We start from the raw sequence: 12,195 nt of genomic DNA, 5'->3' as shown, positions 1-12,195 counted from the left end.
GTAATGCCTCGTACCCTATTCCGACATCGAATACGGGTAAGGGGTGTTACAATGTGACATTGCCAGATTCGGCCATAACGTTTAGGCCGGGTTTGGGGTGTTACATATTATGCTCCAATTGGTGGATCAATCTTTGGCATACCCAGAAGAAAAAATCGAGGATGTCTTAGTATGTTTTGATAAATTCATATTTCTTGTTGACTTTATTGTCTTAGATTTTCAAACGAATAAAGAAGTAATAATCATCCTAGAAAGACCTTTCCTGGAAACCGGTAGGACGAGAATCAACGTACAAAAAGGTGAACTCGCCATGCAAGTTCATGATGAACAAATAACCTTTAATGAGCTCAAGGACCTAACATCTTCTGATGAGGTAAAAGATTTTTTTATTGTCTCTACGGAAGATCCATTAGAAGGTATTTAATATGATTTTTCACATCGAGATGAGGATGATACATGTTTGGAAGCTAACATGGAAGAATTTAGATCAAAATTTCAATTTGAGACATTAGAGTTATCATCACATGAGTACAAGCAACCCAACCCATCAAGAGAAGAGTCACCTAAGTTAGACTTAACTGTTTTGTAAAAACACGAGAAAGGTATCAAGTGAACTATTGAAATTATTAAAAAGGGATATGTTAAGGGACAGAAGAGTTTGATTCAATATCGAGTATTTGATCCTGGGAAACTCAAGTCTTAATGGTTAAAAGCAAGGATCATGAATCCCATCCATGACATTCGGTAGGTGGGACTTGTTGTAGCAACCCATTGTTCAGTGGTGTCGAAAATTGTGGTTTTGGGGGCACCAAATTTGACGAGTAAGTTCGTAAATATTATTATTTAATATTTACAAGTCAAATGTGATTTTAAAAAGGTTTTTGATTTGATAACTTATGTTATTTAAACAATTTATTAAGTTAAAGTGGTAAGACCTTGAGGTCAAGAGGTTTTAGAAAATGAGGTATCCGGATTTCGTTTCTATAATCCAAGCTGTAAATATTTTTTAAATATTTAAGGAGTGTCATTAAGGTGGTATTATAGTTTCGCTAAGAAATTTTAACGTTTCAATAGTTAATTAAGCAAAAAGAACTAAATCGTAAAAGTTGAAAAAGTCAATCGCTATTAGTTTAAATGTGTTAATTGATTAAAGAATTATAATTTGAGGGATTTAATGGGTAAATCACCCATTCTTAAGTTGGTGGACGGTTAAAGCTTTATGTTCTTTTACTTTTATATGTAATTTATATATTACAATGTTATTATTAAATGAAAAAGTAAAATAAAGGATAAAAAGGTTAATAAAATAAAACAAAAAGTCATCATCTTCTTTAAAAACTGAATGTACCATAGAAAAATTAATGGAAAGGCTTCAAGCTTCAGCCATGCTTTGGATGATGCATGTAAGTTCGTTTTAGCCTCATTTTTAATTGTTTTTATGTTTTTGAGATCATTGCAACTAGGTCCAGCTAGCCTGTACCTTAAATTTTGAAATTTTTAAAGATTTTGAATGTTTCCATTGATGAATCTAGTGATTTTTTATGTTAAATTATGAATTTTAAATATTATTTGTTATTTAAAAGTATTTTGTTAAGTGATTTTTGATGAATTTATCGATTAGGGACTAAATTGTTAAAATAATAAAAGTAGAAGGATTTGATGTGAAATTGTTACAAAAATGAGATGAAATGGAGGCCATGAATATTTTGATAGTGTAAAATTTAAATAAAAATGGTTAATTTGCATGTTTTAGGCTTAGAGACTAAATTGAATAAAAGTAAAATATTTGGGGCAATTTTGTAAAAATGAAAAAATGACTAAATTGTATAAAATACATTGTTTTGCTATCTAAATTAATAGATTGAATGAAATTATTAAGTTAGATCAAGATCAGGTGGAAAATCGAGGAGAATAGAAAATTATCGAAATGCCCCTGTACTTTGACACATCTGCAATTTAGCCAGGTAAGTTTGTATGTTTAAATAGAATTTTAAATGCTATCATTTTGTAATATCAAATTATGTCTTGGTAGAAAAATCCAACGGCGTATCAGCGATCATCGACCAATGAAAAGAGATAGCTTCGGCTATCGATTATGAAAATAGAGGGTGACGACCATCAACTGTGAAAAGGGATGGTGATGACCATCGAATATGAAACGGGATAGCTTCGGCTATCTATTGCGAAAAGGGATGGTAACAACCATCAACTATGAAAAGGGATGGTGACGACAATCGATTAATGGAAAGTGATGGTTTCGACCATCGAATATGTAAAGAGACATAACACACTTTGTGTGGGCTCCGGTAAGGGTTCCAATTGACTTCACTACGAAAAATACGGAAAGGTATGATGTACCAATGATCAAAGTATGAATATTCATGTTTATGAAGGTATGTTATAAGTGATGCTATGTTATGTACCCATATCTTACCATGGGATGATATTGCTAAGTTATGTGTTCAATCAATAGCTTGTGCCTATGGTTAATGTTATGCATTGAAAACCCCTCGATGAAGCGACAGTAATAACGAACTAACCCCAATAAAATTTTAACCTCAGAAATAGTTCTTGATCGCTTTGGAACAATGAAAATGTTCAATTGTACACAATCGCAACAAGTAATAAAATGACAAGTAAATGTCAAGTTATTATAACCACAAGGACTGCTTAAGAAAATTATTTATGAAATGAAATCCAAACACATTGGTGACTAAAAAAATATTTTGATTTTGAGGAAGTGATTAAAAACTAAAATTTAACTAAGTAGAATAAAATAAAATAAAAATAACAATAAAAGCTCCAATGCACGATATCAAAAGATGATTTTAGTCAAGATGGCATAATTGTGTTAGATTAATTACATTTCTTAACTTAATATTACCAAAAAAATGTTCATGTTGATACGAATAAATTCACGGCAACTTGGTAATTTGTTAACTATAGCACATACAGTCTTACTAAATTAACTAGTCTCTTGAACATATCACTATGCCAATTCAAACAGCTCATCAATTCTAATAAGGAAGTCAAAGATTAACTGAGTAACAATATACACCTACATTGAAATAATTCAATCACAAAAATTTTGTAAGTTATGTAAGGCTAATGTATCATTTAATACCATCGCTAATTTAACCCTCAGCTACATTAGAAGATTAAACATGCACACGGGCGTTTAGGGTAGGTTGTAATGGTGTTAAGTTAGACAGTTACAAGGCCTACAAGACGGCCTGGCACATGAGCGTGTGAGGCCATTTTGAGAGTTACACGGCCTGGCATACAAGCTTGTAGCTTGGTCGTGTGACCCAACTCAGAAAGTTACACGGGCACAGACACGGGCTGGGACACAATCGTGTGTCCCTATTTTGATTGTTACACGGCTTGAGACATGGACATGTGTCTCAACCGTGTGAGTCACACGGCTTGGTGCCTAGCCACACGATAGTGTGACCCCTGCAGTTTAAAATTTCTAACTTTTTCGTCAATGTTTTAAGTGTTCCTAATTTAGCCCCGAATCATTTCTAAAGTGTTTCTAAGGCCTAGAGGGCTCGATTAAGGGACGATATGCATGTATATGAATAGATTATGCTATGTTTTTGTTCATGTTTGGAAATGCATGTTTTTATGTCACGTTTATACGATAATGCTCCATAACCTTATTCCGACGACGGATACGAGTTAAAAGTGTTACACAAGCTGCCAAATCACATGTGTGGGTAAACCACCAAATATTGTAGATGATTAAACTATCACATCTTCCTCCTTATATATAATCCCAACTGCATGAAATATGGCATGGCATGCATACTCATTATCAAAACATTAAGCATGCTAAACATTCAATCATATACAAATCAAATATCGTAAGACATGGTAATCCATGCTTTACAAAATGAACATATTAAATTTTCAATGTGAATAAATCATAATTAACATATAGACCATGATGTCACATACCATGAGATTGGATCAAAATCACATATTAGCACTATATAACATAACACATAAAAAAATATTTAAGTTAAAAGCACATACCTTAAATCCAAACAATCACTTATCGTGTTTTTTTTTTGGTACTAAATAATACTTGTATAAAAACATATAAACAACATAAACCAATTCATCACTTTCACAAATAATACTTGTATAAAAACACACACCTTAATCTTGTGAAATTCGTAAATCCTAACTTGAACACGAATACTTTAGTTCCAAATATGTCATAACTAAATTAGTACCTAACGAAATCAGATTGAAAATTTGAATCACTTACCACTTGAAAGAAATTGTCCACAACAAAATAATATCTAACATACTCTTCATACTTGATAACAGCACTTACCCTTAAGTCTCTTCAACAAAAAACTCTAACTTGGATTCGTAAAAAGACTTTGATTCTCGAATTAAACACACTAATTTCCATAAATCAAAAAGAGCTGCTATGATTGTTGACAATCTAATGGATTTTGAGAATCTAATCATTGGAGGAAAAGAAAGAATTAGACAATTGAATTTGTTATATAAAAAGCAAAATAAGATGAATTAGAAGAGGTAAAAGAAGGTGACATAAAAAATACAATGATTACCAATGGTGTCAAAAATGATGAACGATGATGAACCACTCCAAGAAGAGGAGAACAAATGATAATATAGAGTTTAAAACAGTAGGAGAATGATTTAGATTATTAATAAAAAAGTAATATTGTTTGGAAAAAAAAGAAAGGAAAAGAGAATGGATGATTCTTGAAATAAAAAAAAATAAGAAGAAAAGTTATGGAAGTAAATAGTGTTTCAAGGTGGTGCAAAGGTTGTAGTATGATGGTGCTAAGGTAGTGGTATGATGGTTTGGTAGTGGTGATTTAATGAAATAGAGGTGGTTGATGGGTAGTGATTCAATTTGTTAAAGTAAAATGAAGCAAAGAAATGAAAAGATCAAGGAGGAGCAACCAAAATTAGGTAGCATAAGGTGGTGAAAAGGGAGGAGGAAAGAGAGAAAATATGAAGCACCCTATACTCGATCCAGTCACTTGACCTGAGGTATAACGTATTAAAACTAAAAAAAGATCAATCTTAACCGATATAATGACATAAATAATAAAAAATTCATAATATAACATAATTACAATCATTGAATGATAATAAAATATAACTGAGCTTTAAACTAGCATACAAAACTGTTAAAACAATTCGGGAACAATTCTAAACTAATTTGAAACCTTTACAAAAATTTAGGTAAAAAGTGAAAATAGGGGTCACTGGAACGACGAAAATGTGCAAGTGTACACAATCATTATCAAGTAATAATGTGACAAGTAAATGTCGAGTTATCGTACCCACAGGGACTGTGAAAGAAAAATATTTATGAAGTGTAAATCAAACACTTTGGTGATGGGATAAATTTGTTGTTTTGAAGAAGTGATTTTAAAACTAAAAATTGACTAAGTAGTAAAAATAAAAAAGTAAAAACTCCAATGCATGATTTCAAAAAGATGAGTTTTAATCAATATGACATAATTGTGGTAGATCGATTACATTCCTTAACTTAGAATTACTAAACCCATGTTCATGTTGTTACAAATATTTTCACGATAACTTGGTAATTTGTTAACTATTGCAAATACATACTTACTAAATTAACCAATCTCTTGAACATTTTTCAATGCCAAATCAAACAATTAATCAATCTTTATAAGCACATATAAGATTGAGTGAGGTAACAATATATTGCTATATTGAAATAGTTTAATCATAATAATCTTGCAAGTTATGCAAGGCTAATGTACTGTGTAATACCGTCGCTAGTTTAACCTTCAACTACCTTTGAAGATTAAGCATGCACCAATTAATTATAATTTCAATACGTTTAATAATTAATTCATTCATCGGCTTACATTTTTTAATACAAGTATAACATAAGCATGGTTTTATTTAATTGAATAACTCACCTAGACCTATAATAACACAAACATGATTTTAATAATTCAAGTGGAAAAAATGCAATCAATCTAACACAAATTAAATTAAGCCATTTTAATTAGAACAAGAACAACAACACAACAATTTTTCATATTCATGATCACAACATAAATAAGAAAATTAAAGAAAAGGGAACTAGGAAGCAAAACAAGTATTTCTTTGAAGCCAGACTAGTCCGCTCCTTTTCTTCTCTGCTCGTTTTGTTGAATTGAGGCATCTACGAACAATTGAATGATGTTATTCCATGGAGGAAGAAGGCTGATTTTCAAGCTGGAAATTGATAAGGGAAATGTACAAGAAAAAGGGAAAAACAAATGAGAGAAAGTAAGTGAAAGAGAGAGAGATGTAAGGGAATGAATGGTGTGTTGAATGAAATGGCAAAAGGGGGTATTTATAGGTAGGAGTGGCTGCTACATATAGCAACTAATTAGAAACCATACACTCCCCTTTGATGGCCACACATGGAGCAAAGTTGGAATGTTTCAAACTTTGCTAAAATTAGCTTGGGGCAAAATGTTCAAAGGCACAAAAAGTGGAGGGGTTTGAATGGAATTCAAGGAAACTTTGAGGGTTATTTTGCAAGCATAAAAATCAGAAAAATTCAGCTGATTGGGTCAGCTTGTTGGATGGTTTTGAACTACCAATTTGCTTGTTGGATCAGTCTTCAATGCCTAGCACACTAGGCCACTTTCTCCTTCAGGCTTTATATTAAGTTTTAACCCAATTAACTGTGGATAAAAATTAAATATAAAGTGAATAAAATAATAATCATTTGGACCATCATTGGTTGGAAAAATATTTAGCCTTGCTCTTGGTTCACTCGATGCAAAAATTCCTCCAATGATTCAAGCCTTTCGAGGTGTTTGCCGAGCCATTTTTCACCTTTTATGCAAAACTATCGAAAATAAACCAAATTTGTGAAAAATTATTATAAATATAATTAAAATTAAATATGTTAATAATTTAAGTAAAAATTAATTATTTTATAATTAATGTATGAATTAGAGCTAAAAAGGTACTGAAAAAGTCTATATATTTTTGTGTTTTCACACCCCTAAACATAATTCATTACTCGTCCTGAGTAATGCACAAATTAAGAAGAGGAAGTGCTTGAAACTACCATTGAAAAATGTCTTTAGAATACATTTTCCCTACGATTATGAGTTTATTGTAACTATGGTCAAGAACAAGAATTTTGCAATTATGCAACTCAAGTATACATATTATTCGAATTATTCTCAATTTTTATCATGATAGCAAGAATAAAGTAAATGTTTCTTTTATAAAGACATGCTAATTCTTCCCACTTAAATTTTTTATTCCTTGATTTATAACTAAACTGTAATCACTAAGTTTAACTTATGTCTTCATATATTAAACTTAGCAATTTCTCTACACTAACGTAGGCAGCACGAAAATTTGAATCGAAAGGTCTTTTAAATAGGTTGTAACGTGGTTGGGCTAGAGATAGGTAAAATATAGACAATTTTAAGCTAAAACCCTAGATTCAGCTTGTATCAAACCTTCGAAATAAGTATCTTCAATACACCAACTCATTTTGCTTTCACATGCTCTTTAGCACATCTATTTCTTTTGAGTACATATGCTCTTTCTTTTTCTCTCTTGTTTTTAACATGAGCATTTGACCGTATGTACTACAATTTTTTGAGCACTTGATACTTCTTTTCAACTCCCACAAACTTATTTTCAAAGAATATTCTGAATAGTACAGAGTCTAGTGTTTGGGACAATTTAAAGATAATTATAAGAGAAGTGATGACTAAATATTGCAAAGGTTCAAATAAAATTAGGCCATATAGTCTCAAAGTTGGGCTTCAAAGGATAAAAATTCATTAAGGTTGGATTGAAAGGCTGAATTGGTCCAAACAAAAGTTTGCCTAAGTCATTTTCAAAATTTCATGCTTCCTAGGATTTCACCTCAAGAAATTACTAAGTCAATTCTAGAGACTTAAACTTTCATGCATGTCTAGCTCTCCTAAAGAATTAAAAAAATTATGGTATGATTTGCAAACTTTATGAAGAGTAACATTATGTCATTGTTCAACTAACATAGCAATTATTGAGATAAGAGATCTTTATTTATACTAGAAGTTTGCATAATTAACAAAAATTCAAATTTTTGAACAAAATATAACTTAACCATAATTATAAGAATAATTTAGCTTGAAAAATAATTTCAATTTTTGGTTCCCCCTACTTAAAATGAACAATGTTCCCATTGTTAAAAACAATGGAGAGGATGAAAATATAGAAGTGAATAGATATTGCACACCAGGTAGGACCCTAGGAAAAGGAGTTGAATCAAGTTTGAATTCTTAAATACCAAGCTTTTTCAAGAAAAATCCAATCCTAGACATGTACATATCTATTGCCACACTTCTTATTTTGCAATTTGTTCAATTTTATCGATGATTTCCAACTCTTATTTTATTATGCGAGAAATAAAAATCCTAATCCTAAAAACTTTAAATGTCCTAAGAAGTAAAATAAGGTAAAGTAAAGTAAAATAATAATAAAATTTTATTATGCAGATCTCTCAGAATCTAACATCTTTTTCTCCATCGTCTTTATTTTTGCATGAATCACTTCATTCCCTCTTCGATGTTGGAATTCATGGTTCAAATATAAAATTTGGAAACTCAGACACAAAAACAAACGATTCATGGAATATTTTCGTAATAGCGCTTCTCATTGAGTCATCCCGTATTTTTTCATATCTCTAGTAACCTTGTTGCTGCAAATCTATGTGTTACAGCGTAGCCATTATATCAAACTATTCACTTCATGAAATGGTGCTAGATGAAGGGACTCTCAACATCGAACTGAAAAAATATGTTAAGGGTGGTTTCATTTTCGGGCAGTTGGTTGAGTAGCCAATGGTAAGGTTTCGAGTTCAAGGGGGTGGAAATTTCAAAGATAGTTTAGGTGCAGTGGTTGGTGGCTTCAAGTGAAGGTGTTTAGGGTGGTGATTTAGGGGGTTAAGGGTTGTGACATTAAGGGTTAAGGTAGATGCACTATGGAGCTACTTGGGAGTTGTGGTGAAGTAAGGTAAGGGCTACAGGTTTCTGTGGAAAAAGGTTGAATATTTCCCTTCCTGGTAGTATCTTAAGCTCGATGGCAGCTTCTTTTTGGATCCTAAGCTCATGTACTGGAACTAAACTAAAAAAACTCAACGAAATTAGTGCTTGGGTTAAAAGCTGACCCTTTATTTAACAAAACAAATACTTAAATTCTTCGGGCTACTTAGAAAAATATTTTTTTAAAAATTAGATTAAATTAAACTCCCAGGAAAGATTGGAGGGGTCACAGATGGTCCCGCTTAAGTTCTAATCTCCATGACAGAATTTTAATTAATGTAATGACCACCATTCTATTCAAGTGAGAAAAGAAAACCTACAAATATAAAATAAAGATAGAGAAAGTGAAGAGAACTCTCTCTATTTTATTCAGGATCATCATTGACCATGGTGGTGTCAAATGGTCATTTGTCATACCAGCCATACCTATCTAGGAAGTAATCATATTCTTTGCCATCAAATATGTCCAACATCTTATTAGGGAAAGAAAACCCAGAATGATATTTCTTGGTGGCCTTGTTTAACTTCCTGTAATTCCTACAAATCCTCAAACCCATAACTCGAATACCCTTCTTGTGCCTTTCAAAAACCACAAGTGCCTCTTCTTTTTCATCATTGGTGAACACAACTGAAATAATGATAGGTAAAGTTGAAGACAAACCCAAATAGTTATATTTCAAATGAGGAGGCAAACTTTTCAGTTCCAATTCAACTGGATCTTCAATCAACGACTTTGGTTCTGTATACTCTTGAGATGATAACTCCAATGATTCGAGTGGAACTTTTTGAGTGAATTCCTTTGAATTAGCTTCTAGCAAAGTGTAACATTCCTTGTCTTCATCATCACTTGCCAAATCCTCTAGTAGAATATGTTCTAACGGATCATCTAAATAATTGAGCTCAAATTTTGTAGAAGCCAATGATTCTATCTTTGAAATAGCAGAGCAATCTTCAACTATATCTAGGGATTTAGCAGCATCAAAGTCATTAAAAGTAACCCCTTCATCAAAGATTTCTTTCAACTGAGTATCATTTTGTTGCTTCTAAAATCATTGAGGGTATAGAAGTGGTGGAATCTTAGCTTTAACTAGACAACTCTTCTATGGAAAAATTTTTACATTCGACAAGGGTGTTAGGTAATCAGAACTAACTGGTTTAGAGTTATCCTCATCCAGGATCACCGAAACTGACTTCTATGAAGCAAGAGTTTCAACACACGGTTGAACTTCTTCTTTGTCTTGAGCTACAACTGGCTCATCTTGAACCTGAACCACCTTGGGTTCCAATGTCTTTCCACTTGGCAAAGTGATTGCTTTACTATGTTCTTTGCCCAAAATTCTTTGATTTTCTTTATTGCTTGGCCAAATACCTTGGGGTTTGCTTCTGATCTCATTGGCTAGCTGTCCCACTTGGTTTCCTAAACTATTCTATGTTGCTACTTGGCTTTGGATTAGTTCATCATTCTTTTCTATGTACGCCTTCAACAAATTTTCAAGATTACTTGAAGATTCAATTAGTACGGGTTGTTGCACTTGTTGAGAATATTTCGGTGGATAATTGTGTTGAGATGGCGTAGAAGAGTTTCTATGGTCTTCCCATGGATTACTTCAAGGGGAAATTGGATGATTCTACCATGAAGAGTTGTAAGAAGTTGACTGTCGACCATTCCAATTCTGATTTCCCATGTAATATTTTGACTCTTGATTGGATGGGTAATTTTCAAAGAAATGGCCATATTCACAAGAAATATTCTGAAATTGGTCTCACTGCTAACTTATCAGATTTCCATTGAAACCATTAACAATTATGTTCTTAAGCATAGAAGACATAGAGGATACTTGGGTTGACAAAGAAGCAAGTGTGTCCACTTCATGTACTCATGCTACTCGTCTTTCTGATGCTTCCCAGTTGGTTGGCTATTGATAGTTATTGCTTGAAATTCTTTCAATAATCTCGTAAGCATTGTTATAAGACTTAGAAATAAGGGTTCCATTGGCCGAAGCTTCCAGCATCAATCTCGTATTAATATTGAGACCAATATAGAAAGTCTCCTTTTAAATGCAGTAAGGAATACCATGATGAAGGCACTTTCATATTAACACCTTGAACCACTCCCATGCCTCATATAAATATTCTTTATCAAGTTGCTGAAACGAAATGATTTCATTCCGGACCTTGGCAGTCAGAGATGGAGGAAAGTATTTCATTAGAAGTGTTCAACCAACTCTTGCCATGTAGTTATGGAATCTGAAGGGAGGAAGTTCAACCACACTCGTGCTCTATCTCTTAAGGAGTATGGAAATAATCTCAATCTCAAGGCATCCTCGGTCACCCTGACTAGTTTAAATGAGTCACTCACTTCCATGAATAGCCAAAGATGAAGATGTGAATCTTCAATAGAAATCCCACTAAATTGACCCATATCTTGCAACATTTGATACATGATCTACTTCAGCTCGAATTGTTGTGCCTTGGTTTTGAGTCTCTTAATACTCAAAGTGAGCTCGTTCAATAGTGGAATGACATATTTTTGAACAACACAGTTTCTGTGATCGGCAGCATTGATTGGATTGTAAGTATTACAAGTGAATGCTCCTCTTGGATTTTGCTTTTGATTTTTGACATTCATCTCCTCGGTCATTCTTTGGTTCGTTTGTCTTCTCCTTTGTCTGAAAGTCCTTTCGATTTCAGGTTCTTTGAAGAGTAAGTCAATAATTTGATCAATACTAATAAACACCTGAATCAAACACAAAAAATATTAGAATTAAAATTTAACAAGAAAAAAATTAGACAAAATGAAATATTATCAATTTCACAAATAATGTATTTTAAAGGAGTCCCTAGCAACGATGCCAAAAACTTGGAATGACGAAAATGTGCAAGGGTACACAATAATTCTCAAGTAATAAAGTCACAAGTAAATGTCTAGTTACCGTACCCATAGGGATTGTGAAAGAAAAATATATATGAAATGTAAATCAAACACTTTGGTGATGTGAAAAATATTTTGTTTTGAATAAGTGATTTAAAAACTACAAATTTACTTCGTAATAAGAATAAAAAGTAAAATATCCAATGCATGATTTCAAAAAGATGAGTTTTAATCAATATGACATAA

At 32.3% G+C, this 12,195-nt stretch overlaps 1 non-coding gene across 1 annotated transcript; it reads left to right on the top strand.

Moving 5' to 3' along the window:
- The first annotated feature begins 11,147 nt into the window (after positions 1 to 11,147).
- On the top strand, positions 11,148 to 11,254 carry LOC121214374 (small nucleolar RNA R71). Its single transcript, XR_005909957.1, has one exon. It is a non-coding gene; the product is annotated as a small nucleolar RNA R71 (small nucleolar RNA).
- The last annotated feature ends 941 nt before the right edge of the window (positions 11,255 to 12,195 follow it).

This window comes from Gossypium hirsutum, chromosome D01, assembly GCF_007990345.1.
Source record: "Gossypium hirsutum isolate 1008001.06 chromosome D01, Gossypium_hirsutum_v2.1, whole genome shotgun sequence".
In the NCBI taxonomy this organism is placed as follows: domain Eukaryota; kingdom Viridiplantae; phylum Streptophyta; class Magnoliopsida; order Malvales; family Malvaceae; genus Gossypium; species Gossypium hirsutum.
The sequence above is the reverse complement of the archived record's forward strand: the minus strand, read 5'-3'. Positions and strand labels throughout refer to the sequence as shown.